This window comes from Sarcophilus harrisii, chromosome 1, assembly GCF_902635505.1.
Source record: "Sarcophilus harrisii chromosome 1, mSarHar1.11, whole genome shotgun sequence".
In the NCBI taxonomy this organism is placed as follows: domain Eukaryota; kingdom Metazoa; phylum Chordata; class Mammalia; order Dasyuromorphia; family Dasyuridae; genus Sarcophilus; species Sarcophilus harrisii.
The window spans coordinates 14,157,328-14,182,674 of NC_045426.1; the positions used below are offsets into that span (position 1 = coordinate 14,157,328).

General features: G+C 35.8%; 1 long non-coding RNA gene across 1 annotated transcript; it reads left to right on the plus strand.

Moving 5' to 3' along the window:
• The first annotated feature begins 1,370 nt into the window (after positions 1-1,370).
• LOC116422458 lies at positions 1,371-4,056 on the plus strand. The gene is made up of 3 exons (XR_004233110.1): positions 1,371-1,402; positions 1,597-1,705; positions 4,025-4,056. It is a non-coding gene; the product is annotated as an uncharacterized LOC116422458 (long non-coding RNA).
• Positions 4,057-25,347: the final 21,291 nt, after the last annotated feature.

Sequence of the window (25,347 nt, forward strand, 5' to 3'; positions counted from 1 at the left end):
CCCAGCGACCACACTTTTGTCTGGTCTCTTGTGTCGGGAGGACGTGAGCTCCTGGGTCCCCGGGACTGAGCAGCACGGTGTCTGGCACAGTGGGGGCGCCTGAGGAGTGTTCTTCCCTTCCCCGGGCCGCTCTCTCGGAAAGGGCAGCCCCCCGCCCCCCGCCCCCGGCCCGGGCCTGGCGGGAGCCTTTCCATTTGCTCTGTGGCAGGCCCTCCGCCGGAGGTCTCCCACTCCCCAAGCCCTCCGCCTCCCGAGCTGGGATTCTAGGCGAACAATTTCTCTCCATCTTGCAGCACAATTCCCCTATTCCCATTGGGTCTTATGCAAACGGTAGTCAAGGAAACCTGCTTCTGTGAGCCTGTTCCCTGGAGGTAAATTCATGGTCTCCACAGGTCTTTTCGTGCACAAATAAATCACCGAAATTCTCGGAAACCGTAGGAAGCGGGGAAGCAGTTATTTCCTTCTCCCACGGCCCACTCCCACCTCCGCTGTTCCCCCTTAACCCCTGATGACCTTCAGCTCTGCTCAGACTCAAACGGGCCCCCTCCACCTCTCAGAAAGTGGCCCCTCGGAAGCGCAGGGGATTAGCCAGGGCCGGGGTGATGGAGCCCGGGCTTTTGGGCCCCAGGCCCGGGGGGTGGGGGGAAGGAGTGGGGGCGGCCGTGGGGGGGGGGGGGGCCCTGGGAATCCCGGGCAGCAAAGCACAGAGCACAAGCTCCCTCCGGCAAGGCCGCCTGCCCAAGGCTGACCTTCGGGGGCCCTCTGGGTACGTTCGGTACGTGCTCGGCTGGCTTCTGTCTCCGCCAGCTCAGAAACCCTGTGGGGCAGGGACTGGGCAGCTTTGTCTCGGTTTTCCCGGAGATTAGGACCTTGCCTGGAATCAGTCCAGTAAGCATTCATTAAGCGCTCACTATCTACCTAGGAAAAAATACTGAGGATACAAAGAAAATGACAAACAACTCCAGCCTTCAATCCCAGAAGCATTCATTAAGCACTTATTATTTACCTAGGAAAAAATGACTAAGGATACAAAGAAAATGACAAATAACTCCAGCTTTCTATCCAGGAAGCATTCATTAAGCACTTACTATCTACCTAGAAAAAAATACTGAGGATACCAAGAAAATTATAAATAACTCCAGCCTTCAATCCAGGAAGCATTCATTAAGCACTTACTATCTACCTAATCAGAAATACTGAGGATACAAAGAAAAACAAATTAAAGATTTTTCTTTTCTTTTTTTAAATTGAAGTTTTTTATTTTCAAAACATAAGCAAGGATAATTTTTTCAGCACTGATGCTTGAAAAACCTTATGTTGCAATTCTCCCCCTTTACTCTCACCTTCTCTTTTAGATGGCAGATACAAAGAAAAATTACAAATAACTCCGGCCTTCAATCCAGTAAGCATTCATTAAGCACTTATTACCTACCTAGACAAAAGCACTGGATACAAAGAAAATTTATTAAAGCTTTTTCTTTTCCTTTTTTTTGTAATTGAAGTTTTTTATTTTCAAAACATATGCAAGGATAATTTTGACCCTTGAAAAACCTCATGTTCCAATTTTTTCCCTCTTACCCTCACCCCCACTCTTAGATGGCAGATACAGAGAAAATTACAAATAACTCCAGCCTTCAGTCCAGTAAGCATCCATGAAGCCTATTTACCTAACCAGAAATACTGAGGATATAAAAGAAAAAAAAAGGTAATTAAAGCTTTTAATTTTTTAATTGGAATTTTTTATTTTCAAAACAAATGCGAGGATAGTTTTTTCAACATTGACCCTTAAAAAACCTTGTGTTGCAGTTTTTCTCCCCTTACACTCAAGCCCCTCTCTTAGATGGCACTTACAAAGAAAATTACAAACCACTCCAGCCTTCAATTCAGTAAGCATTCATTAAGCACTTACTATCTACCTAGACAGAAGCACTAAGAATATAAAGAAAAAAAATTTTTAATTGGCTTTTTCTTTTCTTTTTTTTTAAAGGGAAGTTTTTTATTTACAAAAACATGTGCAAGGATAATTTTTTCAACACTGGCCTTTGAAAAACCTTTTGTTCCAATTCCCCCCCCCCTTTATTTTTACCCCCCTCTCTTAGATGGCAGATATAAAAAAAATTACAAATAGCTCCAGCCTTCAATCCAGTAATCATTCATTAAACACTATGTACAAGACAAAAGCACGGAGGATACAAAGAAAATAACAAATAACTCTAGCCTTCAATCCAGTAATCATTCATTAAGCACTTACTATCTACCTAGACAGAAGCACTGGATACAAAGAAAAAAATTAATTAAAGCTTTTGATTTTCTTTTATTTAATGGGAGTTTTTTTATTTTCAAAACATATGAAAGGAAAATTTTGACCCTTGAAAAACCTTGTGTTCCAATTTCCCCCTCTCTTACCCTCATCCCCTCTCTTAGATGGCAGATACAGAGAAAATTACAAATAACTCCAGCCTTCAATCCAGTAAACACTCATTAAACACTTACTCTCTATCTAGAAAAAAAAATTACCGAGGATACAGAGAGAATTTTTTCTTTTAAAGATTTTCCTTTTCCTTTTTTTATTGAAGTTTTTTAATTTTCAAAACATATGCAAGGATAATTTTTTTTCAACACTGCCCTTGAAAAATCTTGTGTTTCAATCCCCCCCTTACCCTCACTCTCTCTCTTAAATGGCAGATACAAAGAAAATTAGAAATAACTCCAGTCTTCAATCCAGTAAGCATTCATTAAACACTTACTATCTACTAGACAAAAACACTGATGATACAAAGAAAATTACAAATAACTCCAGCCTTTACTCCAGTAAGCATTCATTAAGCCTATTTACCTAAACAGAAATACTGAGGACATAAAAAAATGTAATTAAAGCTTTTTATTATTTTTTAAATTGCAATTTTTTATTTTCAAAACATATGCAAGGATAATTTTGATCCTTGAAAAACCTTGTGTTCCAATTTTCCCCCCTTTATCTTTACTCTTTATCTTAGAAGCCAGTTACAAAAAAAAATTTACAATAACTCCAGCCTTCAATCCAGTAAGCATTCATTAAGCACTTACTATCTACCTAAACAGAAGCACTGAGGATATAAAGAAAATTAATTAAATCTTTTTCTTTTCTTTTTTTTAATTCAAATTTTTTATTTTTAAAACATCTGCAAGGATAATTTTGACCCTTAAACAATTTTGTGTTCCAATTTTCACCCCCTTTCCCCCACCCTTTTCCCTAGATGGCAGATACCAAAAAAATTACAAATAACTCCAGCTTTCAATCCAGTAAGATTCTATCTACGGAGACAGAAGCACTGAGGATACTAAGTAAATTACAAACAACTTCAACCATCAATCCAATGAGCATTCATTAAGTACTTATTATCTACCTAGACAGAAGCACTGAGGATACAAAGGGAAAAAAAATTAATTAAAGCTTTTTGTTTTCTTTTTTTTAATTGAAGATTTTTATTTTCAAAACATATGCAAGGATAATTTTTTCAGCACTTAGATGATCTAAGATAGACCCCCCTCTCTTAGATAGCAGATACAAAGAAAATTACAAACAACTCTAGCCTTCAATCAAGTAAGCATTCATTAAGCACTTACTATCTACCTGGACAGAAGCACTGAAGATGCAAAGAAAATTATAAACTCTAGCCTTCAATCCAGTAATATTCTATCTACGGAGACAGAAGCACTGAGGATACAAAGAAAATTACAAATAACTCCAGCCTTCAATCCAGTAAGAGTCTATCTACGGAGACAGAAGCACTGAGCATACAAAGCAAATTACAAACACCTTCAACCATCAATCCAATGAGCATTCATTAAGCACTTACTATCTACCTAGACAGAAGCACTGGATACACAGGGGAAAAAAACTTTAATTAAATCTTTTTATTTTCTTTTTTTTAATTGAAGTTTTTTTATTTTCAAAACATATGCAAGGATAATTTTTTCAGCACTGACCCTTGAAAAACCCTGTGTTCCAACTTTCACCCTTTTTCTCTACTCTTTCTCTTAGATGGCAGATACAAAGAAAATTACAAACAACTCCACCCTTCAATCCACTGAGCATTGATTTAGCACTTACTATCTACCTAGACAGAAGCACTGGATACACAGAAAAAAACATTTTAATTAAATCTTTTTCTTTTCTTTTTTTTTTATTGGAAGTTTTTTATTTTCAAAACACATGCAAGGATAATTTTGACCCTTGAACAATTTTGTGTTCCAATTTTCACACCTTTCCTCCACCTTTTTCCCTCAATGGCAGATACCAAAAAAATTACAAATAACTCCTGCTTTCAATGCAGTTAAGATTCTATCCACAGAGACAGAAACACCGAGGATACAAAACAAATTACAAACAACTTCAACCATCAATCCAATAAGCATTCATTAAGTACTTACTATCTACTTAGAAGCACTGGATACACAGAAAAAAAAAATTTAATTAAATCTTTTTCTTTTCTTTTTTTTAATTGAAGTTTTTTATTTTCAAAACATATGCAAGGATAATTTTTCCAGCACTGACCCTTGAAAAACCCTGTGTTCCAACTTTCACCCTTTTTTCTCCACTCTTTCTCTTAGATGGCAGATACAAAGAAAATTACAAACAACTTCACCCTTCAATCCACTGAGCATTGATTAAGCACTTACTGTCTACCCAGACAGAAGCAGTGGATAAACAGAAAAAAAAATTAATTAAATCTTTTTCTTTTCTTTTTTTTTTATTGGAAGTTTTTTATTTTCAAAACATATGCAAAGATAACTTTGACCCTTGAACAATTTTGGGTTCCAATTTTCACCCCTTTCCCCCACCCTTTTCCCTAGATAACAGATACCAAAAAAATTACAAATAACTCCAGCTTTCAATGCAGTTAAGATTCTATCCACGGAGACAGAAGCACCGAGGATACAAAGCAAATTACAAACAACTTCAACCATCAATCCAATAAGCATTCATTAATACTTACTATCTACCTAGACAGAAGCACTGGATACAAATTAAAAAAAAAAGTTAAATCTTTTTCTTTTCTTTTTTTTTTAATCAAAGTTTTTTCTTTTTAAAACATATTCAAGGATAATTTTTTCAGCACTGACCCTTGAACCTTGGGTTCCAATTTCCCCCCCCCCCTTACTCTCAAACCCTCTCTTAGATGGCAGATACAAAGAAAATGACAAACAACTCCAGCCTTTAATACACTGAGCATTCATTAAGCACTTACTATCTACCTAGACAGAAGCATTGAGGATATAAAGAAAAAAAATTATTTAAAGCTTTTTCTTTTCTTTTTTTAATTGATTTTTTTTAATTTTCAAAACATATGCAAGGATAATTTTGACCCTTGCACAATTTTGTGTTCCAATTTTCACCCCTTTCCTCCAACCTTTTCCCTGTATGGCAGATACCAAAAAAATTACAAATAACTCCAGCCTTCAATCCAGTAAGATTCTATCCACGGAGACAGAAGCACCGAGGATACAAAGCAAATTACAAACAACTTCAGCCATCAATCCAATGAGCCTTCATTAAGCACTTATTATCTACCTAGACAGAAGCACTGGGTACACAGGAAAAAAATAATTAAATCTTTTTCTTTTCTTTTTTTTAATTGAAGTTTTTTATTTTCAAAACATATGCAAGGATAATATTAACCCTTGAAAAACCTTGTGTTCCAATTTCCCCCCCTTAACTCACCCCCTCTCTTAGATGGCAGATGCAAAGAAAATTACTAATAACTCTAACCTTAAATCCACTGAGCATTCATTAAACACTTACCTAGACAGAAGCACTGAGGATATAAAGAAAAAAAAATTTAAGTAAAGCTTTTTCTTTTCTCTTTTTATGAAAGTTTTTTATTTACAAACATAGACAAGGATAATTTTTTCAACATTGGCCTTTGAAAAACATTTTGTTCCAATTTTCCTCCCTTATCGTTACCTACTCTCTTAGATAGCAGAAATAATAAAAATCCAGTCCAGTAATCATTCATTAAACACTTACTCTGTACTAGAGAGAAGCACTGAGGATACAAAGAAAATTACAAACAATTCTAGCCTTCAATTGAGTAAGCATTCATTAAGCACTTAGTATTTACCTAGACAGAAGCACTGAGGATATAAAGAAAAAAAAAAAAAACTTAAGCTTTATATTTTCTTTTTTTTTTTTAATCAAAGTTTTTTATTTACAAAACATATGCAAGGGTAATTTTTTCAACATTGATCCTTGAAAAACCTTAGTTTCCAATTTTCCCCCCTTTGTCCTACCCTCTCCTCTAAGCATTCGTTAAGCTCTTACTATCTATCTAGACAGAAGTACTGAGGATACAAAGAAAAAAATAAAGCTTTTTCTTTTCCTTTTTTTTTTAATGGAAGTTTTTTTATTTACAAACATGTGCAAGGATAATTTTTTCACCATTGGCCTTTTAAAAACCTTTGTTCTAATCTTCCCCCCCCCCCCCATCTTTATCCCCTCTCTTAGATGGCAAATAAAAAAAAATATTACAAATAACTCCAGCCTTCAATCCCGTAAGATTCTATCTACGGAGACAGAAACACCGAGGATACCAAGCAAATTACAAACAACTTCAACCTTCAATCCAATAAGCATCCATTAAGCACTGACTATCTACCTAGACAGAAGCACTGGATACAAAGGAAAAAAAATTAATTGAAGCTTTTTCTTCCTTTTTTTTTTAAATTGAAGTTTTTTATTTTCAAAACATATGCAAAGATAATTTTGACCCTTGAAAAAGCTTGTGTTCCTATTTCCCCTCCCTATTCCTCACTCCCTCTCTTAGATGGAAGATAACAATGAAAATCACAAGTAACTCCTGCCTTCAATCCACTGAGCATTCATTAAGCACTTAATATCTACCTAGACTGAGTATATAAAGTATATAAAGAAAAAATTTTAATTAAAACTTTTTCTTTTCTTTTTTTATTGAAGTTTTTTGTTTTCAAAACATAGGCAAGGATAATTTTTTCAGCACTGACCCTTGAAGAACCTTGTGTTCCAATTTTCACCCTTTTTTCTCTACTCTTTCTCCTAGATGGCAGATACAAAGAAAATTACAAACAACTCCAGCCTTCAATCCAGTAAGCATTCATTAAGCACTTACTATCTACCTAGACAGAAGCACTGAGGATACAAAGAAAAAAAATATTTTTAATTAAAGCTTTTTCTTTTCTTTTTTTAAGTGGAAGTTTTTTTATTTACAAAATATATTCAAGGATAATTTTTTCAACGTTGGTCTTTGAAAAACCTTTTGTTAAAATTCTCCCCACCCCCATCTTTACCCCCTCTCTTAGATGGCAGATACACAGAAAATTACAAATAACTCCAGCCTTCAATCCAGTAAGATGCTATCTACGGAGACAGAAACACCGAGGATACAGAGCAAATTAGAAACAACTTCAACCTTCAATCCAGTAAGAATTCATTAAGCCCTTACTGTCTATCTAGCCAGAAGCACTGGATATACAGAAAAAAAATGTTTAATTAAATCTTTTTATTTTATTTTTTTTCCAATTCAAAATTTTTTATTTTCAAAACATATGCAAGAGTAATTTTGACCCTTGAAAAAACTTATGTTCCAATTTCCCCCCCCTTACCTTCACCCCCTCTCTTAGATGGCAGATACAAAGAAAATTATTAATAATTCCAACCTTCAATCCAGTAAACATTTATTAAGTACTTATCTAGATAGAAGCACTGAGGATATAAAGAAAAAAATTTTTTCAATTAAAGCTTTTTCTTTTCTTTTTTTATGATAGTCTTTTATTTACAAACATATGCAAGGATAATTTTTTCAACATTGGCCTTTGAAAAACTTTTTCTTCCAATTCCCCCCCCCCTTATCTTTACCCCCGCTCTTAGATGGCAGATATAAAAAAATTAAAAATAATTCCAGCCTTCAATCCACTGAGCATTAATTAAGCACTTACTATCTACCTAAATAAAAGCACTGAGGATATAAAGAAAAAAATAATTAAAGCTTTTTCTTCTTTTTTATTAAAAGATTTTTATTTTCAAAACATAAGCAAGGATCATTTTTTCAGCATTGACCCTTGAAAAACCCTGGGTTCCAATTTTCACCCCCTTTCCCCTACTCTGTCTCTTAGATGGCAGATACAAACAAAATTATAAACAACTCCAGCCTTCAATCCAGTAAGCATTCATTAAGCATTTAATATCTACCTAGACAGAAGCACTAAGGATATAAAGAAAAAAAAGTCTTAATTAAAGCTTTTTCTTTTCTTTTTTTTTTAATTGAAGTTTTTTATTTTCAAAACATGCAAGAATAATTTTTTTCAGCACTGACCCTTGAAATATCCTGTGTTTCAATTTTCACCCCCTTTTCCCCACTTTCTCCTGGCTAGCAGATACAAAGAAAATGACAAACAACTGCAGCCTTCAATCCAGTAAGCATTCATTAAGCATTTAATATCTACCTAGGCAAAAGCACTGAGGATACAAAAAAATTACAAATAACTCCAGCCTTCAATCCAATAATCATTCATTAAGCACTTATTATCTACCTAGACAGAAGCACTGAGGATATAAAGAAAAAAAAAATAATTAAAGCTTTTTCGTTTCTTTTTTAAAACAGAAGTTTTTTTTTTGTTTTTTTTGTTTTTTTTTGTATATGTAAGGATAATTTTGACCCTTGAAAAAACCTTGTGTTCCAATTTCCCCCCCTTACTCTCACTCCCTCTCTTAGATGGATGATACAAAGAAAATTACAAAGAACTCCAGCCTTTAATCCAGGAAGCATTCATTAAGCACTTACTATCTACCTGGACAGAAGCACTGAGGATATAAAGAAAACAATTTTTTTTTTAAATTAAAGCTTTTTCTTTTTTTTTTTAAATGGGTGTTTTTTGTTTACAAAACATATGCAAGGATAATTTTGACCCTTGAACAATTTTGTGTTCCAATTGTCAGCCCTTTCCCCTACCCTTTTCCCTGTATGGCAGATACCAAAAAAATTACATATAACTCCAGCCTTCGATCCAGTAAGATTCTGTCCACGGAGACAGAAACACCGAGGATACAAAGCAAATTACAAACAACTTCAACCATCAGTCCAATAAGCATTCATTAATACTTACTATCTACCTAGACAGAACCACTGGATACAAAGAAAAAAAATGTTAAATCTTTTTATTTTCTTTTTTTTAATCAAAATTTTTTCTTTTCAAAACATATACAAGGATAAGTTTTTCAGCACTGACCCTTGAACCTTGTGTTCAAATTTTCCCCCTTATCCACACCCCCTTTCTTAGATGGCAGATACAAAGAAAATTACAAACAACTCCAGTCTTCAATCCATTGAGCATTCATTAAGCACTTACTATCTACCTAGACAGAAGCACTGAGGATACAAAGGGAAAAAAAAGCTTTTTCTTCTCTTTTTTTTAATTGAAATTTTTTATTTTCAAAACATATGCAAGGATAATTTTGACCCTTGAAAAAGCTTGTGTTCGAATCTCCCCCCCTTACCTTCACCCCCTTTCTTAGATGGCAGATACAAAGAAAATGACAAACAACTCCAGCCTTCAATCCACTGAGCATTGATTAACCACTTACTATCTACCTAGACAGAAGCACTGGATACACAGAAAAAAAGTTTAATTAAATCTTTTTCTTTTCTTTTTTTTTTTTATTGGAAGTTTTTTATTTTCAAAACACATGCAAGGATAATTTTGACCCTTGAACAATTTTGGGTTCCAATTTTCACCCCCTTTCCCCCACCCTTTTCCCTAGATAGCAGATACCAAAAAAATTACAAATAACTCCAGCCTTCGATCCAGTAAGATTCTATCCACAGAGACAGAAACACCGAGGATACAAAGCAAATTACAAACAACTTCAACCATCAATCCAATAAGCATTCATTAATACTTAAAATCTACCTAGACAGAAGCACTGGATACAAAGAAAAAAAAATGTTAAATCTTTTTATTTTCTTTTTTTTTTAATCAAAGATTTTCTTTTCAAAACATATGCCAGGATAATTTTTTCAGCACTGACCCCTGAAGAACCTTGTGTTCCAATTTTCCCCCCTTACTCTCAACCCCTCTCTTAGATGGCAGATACAAAGAAAATTACAAACAACTCCAGCCTTCAATCCACTGAGCATTCATTAAGCACTTACTGTCTACCTAGACAAAAGCACTGGATACACAGAAAAAAAATAATTAAATCTTTTTCTTTTCTTTTTTTTATTGGAAGTTTTTTATTTTCAAAACATATGCAAGAATAATTTTGACCCTTGCACAATTTTGTGTTCCAATTTTCACCCCTTTCCCCCACCCTTTTCCCTAGATGGCAGATACCAAAAAAATTACAAATAACTCTAGCTTTCAATTCACTGAGCATTCATTAAGCACTTACTATCTACCTAGATAAAAGGACTGAAAATATAAAGGAAAAAGTTAATTAAATCTTTTATTTTTTTTTAATTGAAGTTTTTTATTTTCAGAACATAAGCAAGGATAATTTTTTCAGCACAGACTCTTGAAAAACCCGGTGTTCCAATTTTCACCCTTTTTTCTCCCCTCTTTATCCTAGATGGCAGATACAAAGAAAATTACAAACAACTCTAGCCTTTAATCCACTAAGCACTGATTAAGCACTTACTATCTACCTAAATAGAAGCACTGGATACACAGAAAACAAAAGTTATATCTTTTTATTTTCTTTTTTTATTTGAAGTTTTTCATTTTCAAAACATATACAAGGATAATTTAGACCCTTGAAAAACTTTGTGTTCCAAATTCACCCCCTTATCCTCACTCCCTCTCTTAGATGGCAGATACAAAGAAAATTACTAATAACGCCTACGTTCAATCTAGCAAGCATTCATTAAGCACTTACCTAGAGAGAAGCACTAAGGATATAAAGAAAAAAAAATTAATTAAAGCTTTTTGTCTTCTTTATGGAAATTTTTTATTTACAAAAATATTCAAGGATAATTTTTTCAACATTGGCCTTTGAAAAACTTTTTGTTCCAACCCCCCCCCCCCCCTTATCTTTACCTCCTCTCTTAGATGGCAGATACAAAAAAAATTATAAATAACTGCAACCTTCAATCCAGTAGGCATTCATTAAGCACTTACTATCTACCTGGAAAGAAGCACTGAAGATACAAAGAAAAAGAAAGCTTTTTCTTCTTTTTTTAATTGAAGTTTTTTATTTTCAAAACACATGCAAGGATAATTTTGACCCTTGAACAATTTTGTGTTCCAATTTTCACCCCTTTCCTCCACCCTTTCCCCTAGATAAGATACCAAAAAGATTACAAATAACTCCAGCCTTCGATCTAGTGATTCTATCCATGGAGACAGAAACACCGAGGATACAAAGCAAATTACAAACAACTTCAACCATCAATCCAATAAACATTCATTAATACTTACTATCTACCTAGACAGAAGCACTGGATATAAATGAAGAAAAAGTTAAATCTTTTCATTTTCTTTTTTTTTAATCAAAATTTTTTCTTTTCAAAACATATACAAGGATAAGTTTTTCAGCACTGACCCTTGACCCTTGTGTTCCAATTTTCCCCTTATCCCCACCCCCTTTCTTAGATGGCAGATACAAAGAAAATTACAAACAACTCCAGTCTTCAATCCATTGAGCATTCATTAAGCACTTACTATCTACCTAGATAGAAGCATTGAGGATACAAAGGAAAAAAAAAGCTTTTTCTTCTCCTTTTTTTAATTGAAGTTTTTTATTTTCAAAACATATGCAAGGATAATTTTGACCCTTGAAAAAGCTTGTGTTCGAATCTCCCCCCCTTACCCTCACCCCCTTTCTTAGATGGCAGATACAAAGAAAATGACAAACAACTCTAGCCTTCAATCCACTGAGCATTGATTAACCACTTACTGTCTACCTAGACAGAAGCACTGGATACAAAGAAAAAAAAAGTTAAATCTTTTTATTTTCTTTTTTTTAATCAAAGTTTTTTCTTTTCAAAACATATACAAGGATAAGTTTTTCAGCACTGACCCTTGAAATATCCTGTGTTCCAATTTTCACTTCCTCTTCCTCACTTTCTCCTGGCTAGCAGATACAAAGAAAATGACAAACAACTCCAGCCTTCAATCCAGTAAGCATTCATTAAGCACTTACTGTCTACCTGGAAAGAAGTACTAAGGATATAAGGAAAAAATGTTTTTAATTAAAGCTTTTTCTTTCCTTTTTTTTTAATGGAAGTTTTTTATTAAAAAATATATTCAAGGATATTTTTGTCAACATTGGCCTTTGAAAAAGCTTTTGTTCCAATTCCTAGGCCCTTATATGTACCCCCTCTCACAGATACAAAAAAATTTGCAATTAACTCCAGCCTTCAATCCAGTAAGCATTCATTAAGCACTTACTATCTACCTAGAAAGAAGTACTGAGGATACAAAGCAAGTTATGAACTCCAGCCTTTAATCCAATAAACATTCATTAAGCACTTACTATCTACCTAGACAGAAGCACTGGATACACAGAAAAAAAAATTTTTTTAAATTAAATCTTTTTATTTTTTATTTAAATTTTTTATTTTCAAAACACATGCAAGGATAATTTTGACCCTTGAACAATTTTGTGTTCCAATTTTCACCCCTTTCCTCCACCCTTTCCCCTAGATAAGATACCAAAAAGATTACAAATAACTCCAGCTTCGATCTAGTAAGATTCTATCCATGGAGACAGAAACACCGAGGATACAAAGCAAATTACAAACAACTTCAACCATCAATCCAATAAACATTCATTAATACTTACTATCTACCTAGACAGAAGCACTGGATACAAAGAAAAAAAAAGTTAAATCTTTTTATTTTCTTTTTTTTCATCAAAGTTTTTTCTTTTCAAAACATATACAAGGATAATTTTTTCAGCACTGACCCTTGAAATATCCTCTGTTCCAATTTTCACTCCCTTTTCCCCACTTTCTCCTGGCTAGCAGATACAAAGAAAATGACAAACAACTGCAGCCTTCAATCCAGTAAGCATTTATTAAGCACTTACTATCTACCTAGGCAGAAGCACTGAGGACATAGAGAAAAAAAAATCAATTAAAGCTTTTTCTTTTCTTTTCTTTAATTGAATTTTTTTATTTTCAAAACACATGCAAGGATAATTTTGACCCTTGAACAATTTTGTGTTCCAATTTTCACCCCTTTCCTCCACCCTTTCCCCTAGATAAGATACCAAAAAGATTACAAATAACTCCAGCTTCGATCTAGTAAGATTCTATCCATGGAGACAGAAACACCGAGGATACAAAGCAAATTACAAACAACTTCAACCATCAATCCAATAAACATTCATTAATACTTACTATCTACCTAGACAGAAGCACTGGATACAAAGAAAAAAAAAGTTAAATCTTTTTATTTTCTTTTTTTTTTTATCAAAGTTTTTTCTTTTCAAACCATATACAAGGATAATTTTTTCAGCACTGACCCTTGAAATATCCTGTGTTCCAATTTTCACTCCCTTTTCCCCACTTTCTCCTGGCTAGCAGATACAAAGAAAATGACAAACAACTGCAGCCTTCAATCCAGTAAGCATTCATTAAGCACTTACTATCTACCTAGGCAGAAGCACTGAGGACATAAAGAAAAAAAAATCAATTAAAGCTTTTTCTTTTCTTTAATTGAATTTTTTTATTTTCAAAACATATGCAAGGATAATTTTGACCCTTGAAATAGCTTGTGTTCCAATTTTTTCTCCCTTACTCTCACTCCCCCTCTTAGATTGCAGATAAGCAGAAAATGACAAACAGCTCCAGCCTTCAATCCACTGAGCATTCATTAAGCTCTTTATATCTACTTAGATAGCAGCACTGAGGATATAAAGAAAAAAAATTAATTAAAGCTTTTTCCTTTTCTTTTTTTTTAATTGAAGATTTTTACTTTTAATACATATAGAAGGACAATTTTTTTCAGCACTGACCCCTAAAGAACCTTGTGTTCCATTTTTCACCTCTTACTCTCACTTTCTCTCTTACATGGCAGATACAAAGAAAATTACAAGTCTAGTCTTCAATCCAGTAAACATTCATTAAGCACTTACTATCTACCTGGAAAGAAGTACTAAGGATATAAAGAAAAAATGTTTTTAATCAAAGCTTTTTCTTTTCCTTTTTTTTTTTTTTAATGGAAGTTTTTTATTAAAAAATATATATTCAAGGACAATTTTTTCAACATTGGCCTTTGAAAAACTTTTTGTTCCAACCCTCCCCCCACCTTATCTTTACCCCCTCTCTTAGATGGCAGATACAAAGAAAATTACAAACAATTCCAGCCTTCAGTCCAGTAAGCATTCATTAAGCACTTATTATCTACCTAGAAAGAAGTACCTGAGGAGACAAAGCAAGTTATGAACTCCAGCCTTTAATCCAATAAACTTTAAGCACTTTCTATCTACCTAGACAGAAGCACTGGATACACAGAAAAAAAATTTTTTTTAATTAAATCTTTTTATTTTTTATTTAAATTTTTTATTTTCAAAACATATACAAGGATAATTTTGACCCTTGAAAAGACTTGTGTTCTAAGTTCACCCCCTTACCCTTACCTCCTCTCTTAGGCAGATATAAAGAAAATTACTAATAACTCCAGCCTTCAATGCATCCAGCATTCATTAAGCACTTAGCTAGACAGAAGCACTAAGGATATAAAGAAATTTTTTTTTTAAATTAAAGCTTTTTCTTTTCTCTTTTTATGGAAGTTTTTTTTTTTATGTACAAATATATGGAAGGATAATTTGAAAAACTTTTTGTTCCAACCCTCCCCCCCACCTTATCTTTACCCCCTCTCTTAGATGGCAGATACAAAGAAAATTACAAACAATTCCAGCCTTCAGTCCAGTAAGCATTCATTAAGCATTTACTATCTATCTAAACAGAAGTACTGAAGATATAAAGAAAAAAAAATTAATTAAATTCTTTTATTTTCTTTTTTTTAATTCACATTTTTTATTTTCAAAACATATGCAAGGATCATTTTTTCAACACTGACCCTTGAACAATTTTGTGTTCCAATTTTCACCCCTTTCCCCCCACCCTTTTTCCTTGATGGCAGATACCAAAAAAATTACAAGTAACTCCGGCCTTCAATCCAGTAAGATTCTGTCTATGGAGACAGAAGCACTGAGGATACCAAGTAAATTACAAACAACTTCAACCTTCCATCCAATGAGCATTCATTAAGTACTTATTATCTACCTAGACAGAAACACTGAGAATACAAAGAAAAAAAATTTTAATTAAAGCTTTTTTTTTTTCTTAATCAAAGTTTTTTATTTTCAAAATATATGCAAGGATAATTTTTTCACCACTGACTCTAGAAAAAACTTTTTGTTCCAATTCCCCCCCTCTTATCTTTACCCCCTCTCTTAGATGGCAAATACAAGAAAATTACAAATAACTCTAGCCTTCAATCAACTAAGCATTCATTAAGCACTTACTATCTACCTGGACAGAAGCACTGAGGATACAAAGAAAATTATAAACTGCAGCCTTCAATCCAGTAAGCATCTATTAAGCACTTACTATCTACCTAAAAGAAACACTGAAGATGCAAAGAAAATTATAAACTCCAGCCTTCAATTCAGTAAGCATTCATTAAGCACTTACTATCTACCTAGACAGAAGCACTGAGGATACAAAGAAAATTACAAACAACTCCAGCCTTCAATCCATTAAGCATTTATTAATCATTTATTATCTACCTAGAGAGAAGTACTGAGGATACAAAGAAAATTATAAACTCAGCCTTCAATATAGTAAGCATCTATTAAGTACTTACTATCTACCTAAGCAAAAGCACTGAGAATACAAAGAAAATTATAAACTCCAGTCTTCAATCCAGTAAGCATCCATTAAGCACTTACTGTATACCTAGACAGAAGCACTGAGGATACAAAGAAAATTACAAACAACTCCAGCTTTCAATCCAGTAAGCTTTCATTAATCACTATCTACCTAAACAGAAGCACTGAAGTTACAAAGAAAATGATAAACTGCAGCCTTCAATACAATAAGCACACATTAAGCACTTATTATTTACCTATTCAGAAGCACTGAGGATACAGAGAAAATGATAAACTCTAGCCTTCAATCCAGTAAGCATTCATTAAGCGCTTACTATCTACCTAGACAGAAGCACTAAGGATACAAAGAAAATTATAAATAACTCCATCTTTCAATCCAGTAAGCATCCATTAAGCACTTATAAACTCTTATAACTTATAAACACTTATAAACTTCAATCCAGTAAGCATTCATTAATCACTTACTATCTACCTAGACAGAAGAACTAGGATATAAAGAAAATTATGAATAACTCCATCTTTCAATCCAGTAAGCATCCATTAAGCGCTTATAAATTCTAAACTTCAATCCAGTAAGCATTCATTAATAACTTACTATCTACCTAAACAGAAGCACCGAGGATACAAAGAAAATTATAAACTGCAGCCTTCAATCCAGTAAGCATCTATTAAGTACTTACTATCTACCTAAACAGAAACACTGAAGATGCAAAGAAAATTATAAACTCCAGCCTTCAATTCAGTAAGCATTCATTAAGCACTTACTATCTACCTAGACACAAGCACTGATGAAACAAAGAAAATTATATACTCCAGATTTCAATCCAGTAAGCATCCATTAAGCACTTACTATCTACCTAAACAGAAGCACTGAAGATGCAAAGAAAATTATAAACTCCAGCCTTCAATACAATAAGCATTCCTTTTGAACTTACTATCTACCTAAACAGAAGCACTGAGGATACAAAGAAAAGTATAAACTCTAGCCTTCAATCCAGTAAGCATTCATTAATCACTTACTATCTACTTAAACAGAAGCACTGAGGATAGAAAGAAAATTATAAACTCCAGCCTTCAATCCAGGAAGCATTCATTAATCACTTACTATCTACCTAGACAGAAGCACTGAGGATACAAAGAAAATTATATACCCCAGCCTTTAATACAATAAGTATTCATTAAGTACTTATTATCTACCTAGATATAAGCATTGAGGATACAAAGAAAATTATACACTCCAACCTTCAATCCAGTAAGCATTCATTAAGCACTTACTATCTACCTAGGAAATAAATTACTGAGGAAATAACAAGAATTACAAACTACTCCAGCCTTCAAGGAGTTTACAATTTAATGGGGGTATATTTAACATCTACTGGTCATCCTGCCATCTAGGGGAGGGGGTGGGGGGGTAAGAGGTGAAAAATTGGAACAAGAGGTTTGGCAATTGTTAATGCTGTAAAGTTACCCATGTATATATCCTGTAAATAAAAGGCTATTAAATAAATAAATAAAAAATACAATTTAATGGGGGAAGATTACTTGGACCTTAAAAGATGTTCTGAGTAGAGTGGAGAAGGTTCACCCTTCACATCTTAGTTGAGTAAATAGAACCAGAACGTTCATTTGCCCTAAGCCGGAATTTAGAATCGGAAGAACTGAGATTTGTTCCTTGGGTTCTCTGACCCCAAATGCAGAGCTCTTTCTTCTGTGCCTGGACCCACTCCAGCAAGCAGCAAGGGCCAGTTGTGGGTCAGGGACCTGTCCGGTCACAGCTAATAAGTGTCCCGAGTGGGGCTTGAACCCAACACTCGTTCTATCTGCCTCTTGAGAGAGCTAACGGTTGTCCCCATTTATAACGGTCTGAGGGTAATTTGGCCTCCATTACTCCAGGAGGGAGCATCTGTGAGGCCGGTAAAGCCCAGCCAAAGGTTAACCCTGGTCTCAATTTCCTGGCTCCGAAAGGACAGAACCACGGTCTGGAAACTGGCCTGACTGACTGGCTGACACCGGGAAACAGGTTGCCGAGGGGGACACAAGTAGATGCTGAGATTCCTTCTGCTTCATTTTTGGGGGCTCCATCTGCCCCTCCTCCCTGGACACGGGGGTTCTTCCCTGGGACCCTTTGGGCCACTGAGGGATGGATAGATTCTCAGAGTCTCAGAGGGGGGAGAAATGCGGTTCCGATTTATTGACATCGGGAGAATATTTACAATCTGAAGTCTAATCAGCCTTAACCACAGACTTTACACTCAGCACGGCTTAAAGCTTTGATTCAGTACTTTACAGCAAGATTGAATCTGTCATATGTATCTCCCTCTTCAATTTAAAGCTGGGATTTTGTATTATTCCTTTTTTTTTTTTTTTTTTTTTTTTTTTTTTTTTTTTTTTTTTTTTTTTTTTTACCAACATGCCGGGGGAGGATTAAACAAAAGAGAGAGAGAGAGAGAGAGAGAGAGAGAGAGAGAGAGAGAGAGAGAGAGAGATTTCATCTCATACAAATAAGAAAAAAATTCTTTTTTAAAAGTTTTATTTTATGTATGTATAGGTTGGATTTAATATCGATTTCTACCCTGTTTAATATATATTGTTATCTAAAAAAGGGGGAGCAAATGGAACACAAGTTTTTGCAAGGGTTCATGTTAAAAAATTATCCATGCCTAGGTTTTGAAAATAAAAAGCTTTTATAAAAAGAACATTTAAAAAATAAAAATTTAAAGAAAACAGAATAAGAAAGAAAAACAGAAAAGGAATAGAAAGCAACATTAAAAAAAAAAAAAAAAAACAACAAACAGAACATTATCATGTGCCCAGCCGAACATTCAAAATATCTAACAAATTACCAGCTCAAGAAAGAATATATTTTCGTAGGAGAAATTATATTCATGAATGTCCATTTTTTCCTTACTTCCTAGCAAATTGTTCTTTTGTTCTCCGCTGCGCTGCATACCTTATTTATTTTATTCTTTTTTCACCCTTTCATCACCGTCGGCTTCCCCACGCAAGCTGCAGTTGAGAAAAGATATTCATAAGATATATACATACATACGTCCGGGCAAACACCCTCCATCCACATACACACACATCTTTCCCAGTCCAGCCGACTCCAGGAGAAAATTCTTTAAGTCAAATCTCCACCAAGCTAATCAATAAAGTATATTTATTGAATCAGTCGAATAGAGCCAGGCAATCATTTTTATTATTGACTCATTGTATTATTTTTCTCCATATTTGATGTGGATCTACAAATGATGGAAAAACGGGATCTCAGGAAACATAAGATGCAATTAATCTAATAAGCTGAACAAAAGGATGTGGATGGTGGATCTGTGTAAACAGGTGCCAACATTACCCATGATGAATCTGGGATGAGAACTGCCCCTTAGCCATCTCCCCCCACCCCAAAAACATCAGCTATTTTCAAAAACCCCAATGTCTGGGAAAGGATGGATAATGTGCATGAGAGTCCCTATAGACAAAATAAGCAGGATACTGGTCTTGTCGGCTAAAAGGAGAGGAAAGCTTCTAAAAGGAGCCTTTGAGGGATTTTATAAGAAAGAATGGAAGAGTGAAGTTCCAGCTTTGTGGCCAGAATGCTTGTCAATGCGTCAGATAAAGCACCCAGCATCAGAAGGGAAACAAATGATCTCAAAACAGTTTTCAAGTGGGTATTGTGGGCACACCTGTGATCCTGGCTAAAAAGGAGGCTGGCCGAGCTCGGGAGTCCAGGGTCCGGTCCCCGCGTCCGCCTCCGGCTGACCGCTTTGCTTTGTCCTGTGAGGGGGGGAGACTCCTCGCTGTTTAAGTGAAGCGAGCGGCGGGGGTCCCCAAGGCCCCCAGATGGGATGTGACAAACCCCCGGCTTCCCTCAAGTGTCCTGGAGAGGGGCTGGATAAGAAAGGGGGTGAGTGTTGGGTGGGATGGGTGGCCCTGGCTAGGTTTTCCCAGATGATGATGATGGCCCTGCTGGTTGTGGGGATGAGGCTCTGAGATCTGAGGGTCCTGAGAATGCTATGAGGGTCCCTGAGGAGAAGGAAGAAATTGGCCTGATGGTCCAGATGTGCTGCAGTCCCCGAGGGGAGCTGGGGAGAACTATGGGGGCCGGGAGGAGAGCCAGCCCGAGTGAGAGCCAGCCTCGGGCCCACCGGGCAGTCGTGTTCCCTGGGCAAGAATCGCCAGGATGAGATAGGGAGCCCGGTCACAGGAAAGAAAAATAAAAACTAGCACAAAAAATCAAAAAAAAAAAAAAAGAAAAAAAAAAAAAAAGAAAGAAAAATCAGGGGATTTAGCTTTATTTTGTAAAAGCCCAGATTTATAGACTTCAAGCACAAACCTCTGTTTTAGGGACTCTTCCTTCTGTGTGCAGGGAGTACAAAAGGGAGAATTTGGGGGAAATGCCCGTTCTCACAATCGGATGGACATACATCTCCTAACGGGAGCCATGGCTGCTTGGCCAGGCTTGGGAGAACGGGCCCAGCCTTACTGCGGTAAACAGCTAGAACTGCACATGGTGGCTTCTCTACCACTGCCATCTTGTGGCCTTGGGAAGCAATGGCACCCAGAGGGCCCCAAACTTGGAGGAACTTCGAAAGGTTGACTCTTTCTCAAAGTGATTTTTTTCAGTCATGACCAACGGTTTGCTACCCTTTGGGGTTTTCTTGGAAAAGGCACTGAAATGGTTAACTGATTGTTATCCTTTTAGGGTGTTCTTGAAAAAGATACAGAAATGATTAACTGTTATCCTTTTGGGGGTTGTTTTGGAAAAGGCACTGGAATGATTAATGTTTTCTACCCTTTTGGGGTTTGCTTAGAAAAGACTGGAATGGTTAACTGTTATCCTTTTGGGGTTTTCTTGGGAAAGACACTGGAATGGTTAACTGTTTGCTACCCATTTGGGGTTTTCTTGGAAAAGACTGGAATGGGTAACTGATTGTTATCCTTTTGGGGTTTTCTTGGAAAAGGCACTGGAATGGGTAACTGTTTGCAAACCTTCTGGGGTTTTCTTGGCAAAGACTCTGCTGCAATGGTTAACTGTTTGTTACCCTTTAGGCGTTTTCTTGAAAAAGATACTGGAATGGTTAACCCTTTGCTATCCATTTGGGGTTTTCTTGGCAAAGGCACTAGAATGGTTAATGGTTTCTAGCCTTCTGGGGTTTTCTTAGACTAGGCATTGGAATGGTTAACTGTTTGCTACCTTTTTGGGGTTTTCTTGGCAAAGACAGTAGAATAGTTAACTGTTTGTTACCCTTTAGGGGTTTTCTTGGAAAAAGAATGGAATGGGTAACTGTTTGCTATCCTTTGGGGTTTTCTTGGAAAAGGTACTGAAATGGTTAACTGATTGTTATCCTTTTAGGGTGTTCTTGAAAAAAATACAGAAATGATTAACTGTTATCCTTTTGGGGGTTGTTTTGGAAAAGGCACTGGAATGGTTAACTGTTTGCTACTCATTTGGGGTTTTCTTGGAAAAGACACTGGAATGGTTAAATGTTTGCTATCTTTTTGGGGTTTTCTTGGCAAAGACAGTAGAATAGTTAACTGTTTGTTACCCTTTAGGCGTTTTCTTGAAAAAGATACTGGAATGGTTAACCCTTTGCTATCCATTTGGGGTTTTCTTGGCAAAGGCACTAGAATGGTTAATGGTTTCTAGCCTTCTGGGGTTTTCTTAGACTAGGCATTGGAATGGTTAACTGTTTGCTACTTTGGGGGTTTTCTTGGCAAAGACACTAGAATAGTTAACTGTTTTTTACCCTTTTGGGGTTTTCTTGGAAAAAACAGCAATGGTTAAGTGATTGTTATCCTTTTGGGGTTTTCTTGGAAAGGGCACTGGAATGGGTAACTGTTTGTTACCCTTTTGGGTTTTCTTGGAAAAGGGACTGCAATGGTTAACCATTTGCTACCATTTGGGGTTTTCTTGGCAAAAGCACTGGAATGGTTAATGGTTTCTACCTTTCTGAAGTTTTCTTGGAACAGGCACTGGAATGGTTAACTGTTTGCTACCCTTTTGGTATTTTCTTTGCAAAGACAGTGAAATGGTTGACTGTTTGCTACCCATTTGGTGTTTTCTTGGAAAAGGTACTGGAATGGTTAACTGATTATTATCCTTTTGGGGTTTTCTTGGAAAAGATACTGAAAGGGTTAATTGTTTGTGACCCTTTTGGGGTTTTCTTGGCAAAGACACAGGAATGGTTAACTCTTTGATACCCATTTGGAGTTTTCTTGGCAAAGGCACTGGAATGGTTATCTGTTTGCTACCCTTTTGGGGTTTTCTTGGAAAAGACTCTGGAATGGTTAACTGTTTGCTACCTTTTTGGGGCTTTCTTTGTAAAGATGTTGGAATGGTTAACTGTTTTCTATGCTTTTGGCAGCTTCTTGGAAAAGACTGGAATTGTTAACTGTTTGTTATCCTTTAGGGGTTTTCTTGGAAAAGACATTGGAATGGTTAACTGTTTGCTACCCTTTTGGGGTTTTCTTGATAAAGATACAGAAATGATTAACTGTTATCCTTTTTGTTTTGGAAAAGGCACTGGAATGGTTAACCATTTGCTACCCTTTTGGTATTTACTTGGAAAAGACTGGAATGGTTAACTGATTGTTATCCTTTTGGGGTTTTCTTGGAAAAGGCACTGGAATGGTAAACTGTTTGCTAATCTTTTGGGGTTTTCTTGGCAAAGACTCTGCAGTGGTTAACTGTTTGTAACCCTTTAGGGGCTTTCTTGAAAAAGATACTGGAATGGTTAACCCTTTGCTATCCATTTGGGGTTTTCTTGGCAAAGGCACTGGAATGGTTAACTGTTTGCTACCCTTTTGGGTTTTTCTTAGAAAAGACACTGGAATGGTTAATGTTTTGTACCCTTTTGGGGTTTTCTTGAAAAAGACAGCAATTGTTAAGTGATTGTTATCCTTTTGGGGTTTTCTTGGAAAGGGCACTGGAATGGTTAATAGTTTCTATCCTTTTGGGGTTTTCTTGGAATAAGCACTGGAATGGTTAACTGTTAGTTACCTTTTTGGAGTTTTCTTGGAAAAGATACCGAAATGGTTAACTGATTGTTATCCTTTTGGGGTTTTCTTGGAAAAGGCACTGGAATGGTTGCTTCTACCCTTCTGGGGTTTTCTTGGAATAAGCACTGGAAAGGTTAACAGTTTGTTACACTTTGGAGGTTTTCTTGGCAAAGACAGTGAAACGGTTAACTGTTTGATACCCATTTGGGGTTTTCTTGGTGACACTATAATGATCATCTGTTCCCCATTTTGGGTTTTCTTGGAGAATTCACTGCATTGGTTAACTGTTTACTACCCATTTGGAGTTTTCTTGACAAAAATACTGGAATGGGTAAAGTTTTCTCCCTTTTTGGGGTTTTCTTGGAAAAAACACTGGAATGGTTAATTGTTTGTTACCCATTTGGGTTTTTTTGGGGGGGCGGAAAGACACTAGATTGGTTAACCCTTTGCTACCCTTTTGCGATTTTCTTGGAAAAGACACTGGCATGGTTAATGTTTGCTACCCTTTTGGGGTTTTCTTGGCAAAGATACAGGAATGGTTAACTGGTTGTTATCCTTTTTGGGGTTTTCTTGGAACAGGCACTGGAATGGTTAACTGTTTGCTACCCTTTTAGAGTTTTCTTAGAAAACACACTGGAATGGTTAACTGTTTGCTACCCTTTTGGAGTTTTCTTTGTAAAGACACTGGAATGGTTAACTGTTTTCTATGCTTTTGGCAGGTTTCTTGGAAAAGACTGGAATGGTTAACTGTTTGCTACACTTTTGGGGATTTCTTGGCAAAGATATTGGAAGGGTTAAGTGTTTGCTACCCTTTGGGGTTTTTCTTGCAAAAAACACTGGAATCGTTAATGTTTTCTACCCTTTTGGGGTTTGCTTGGAAAAGACTGGAATGCTTAACTGATTGTTATCCTTTTGGGGTTTTCTTGCAAAAGATATAGGAATTGTTAACTGATTGTAATCCTTTTTGGGGTTTTCTTGGAAAAGACTCTGGAATGGTTAACTGTTTGCTACCTTTTTGGGGCTTTCTTTGTAAAGATGTTGGAATGGTTAACTGTTTTCTATGCTTTTGGCAGCTTCTTGGAAAAGACTGGAATTGTTAACTGTTTGTTATCCTTTAGGGGTTTTCTTGGAAAAGACATTGGAATGGTTAACTGTTTGCTACCCTTTTGGGGTTTTCTTGATAAAGATACAGAAATGATTAACTGTTATCCTTTTTGTTTTGGAAAAGGCACTGGAATGGTTAACCATTTGCTACCCTTTTGGTATTTACTTGGAAAAGACTGGAATGGTTAACTGATTGTTATCCTTTTGGGGTTTTCTTGGAAAAGGCACTGGAATGGTAAACTGTTTGCTAATCTTTTGGGGTTCTTGGCAAAGACTCTGCAGTGGTTAACTGTTTGTAACCCTTTAGGGGCTTTCTTGAAAAAGATACTGGAATGGTTAACCCTTTGCTATCCATTTGGGGTTTTCTTGGCAAAGGCACTGGAATGGTTAACTGTTTGCTACCCTTTTGGGTTTTTCTTAGAAAAGACACTGGAATGGTTAATGTTTTGTACCCTTTTGGGGTTTTCTTGAAAAAGACAGCAATTGTTAAGTGATTGTTATCCTTTTGGGGTTTTCTTGGAAAGGGCACTGGAATGGTTAATAGTTTCTATCCTTTTGGGGTTTTCTTGGAATAAGCACTGGAATGGTTAACTGTTAGTTACCTTTTTGGAGTTTTCTTGGAAAAGATACCGAAATGGTTAACTGATTGTTATCCTTTTGGGGTTTTCTTGGAAAAGGCACTGCAGTGGTTAATAGTTTCTACCTTTCTGAAGTTTTCTTGGAAAACACACTGGAATGGTTAACTGTTTGCTACCCTTTTGGGGTTTTCTTGGAAAAGATCCTGGAATGGTTAACTGATTATTATCCTTTTGGAGTTTTCTTGGAAAAGATACTGAAAGGGTTAATTGTTTGTGACCCTTTTGGGGTTTTTTTTGGCAAAGACACAGGAATGGTTAACTCTTTGATACCCATTTGGGGTTTTCTTGGCAAAGACACTGGAATGGTTAACTGTTTGCTACCTTTTGGGGGTTTTCTTGGCAAAGACACTGGGACAGTTAACTGTTTCTTATCCTTTTGGGGTTTTCTTGAAAAAAGATTGCAATGGTTAAGTGATTGTTATCCTTTTGGGGTTTTCTTGGAAAGAGCACTGGAATGGTTAACTGACTGTTACCCATTTAGGGTTTTCTTGAAAAAGATACTGGAATGGTTAACCGTTTGCTACCATTGGGGTTTTCTTGGCAAATGCACTGAAATGGTTAATGGTTTTTATCTTTCTGAGGTTTTCTTGGAACAAGCACTGGAATGGGTAACTGTTTGATACCCTTTTGGTATTTTCTTTGCAAAGACAGTGAAATGGTTAACTGTTTGTTTCCCTTTTGGGGTTTTCTTGGAAAAGATACTGAAAGGGTTAATTGTTTGCTAACCTTTTGGGATTTTCTTGGTAAAGACAC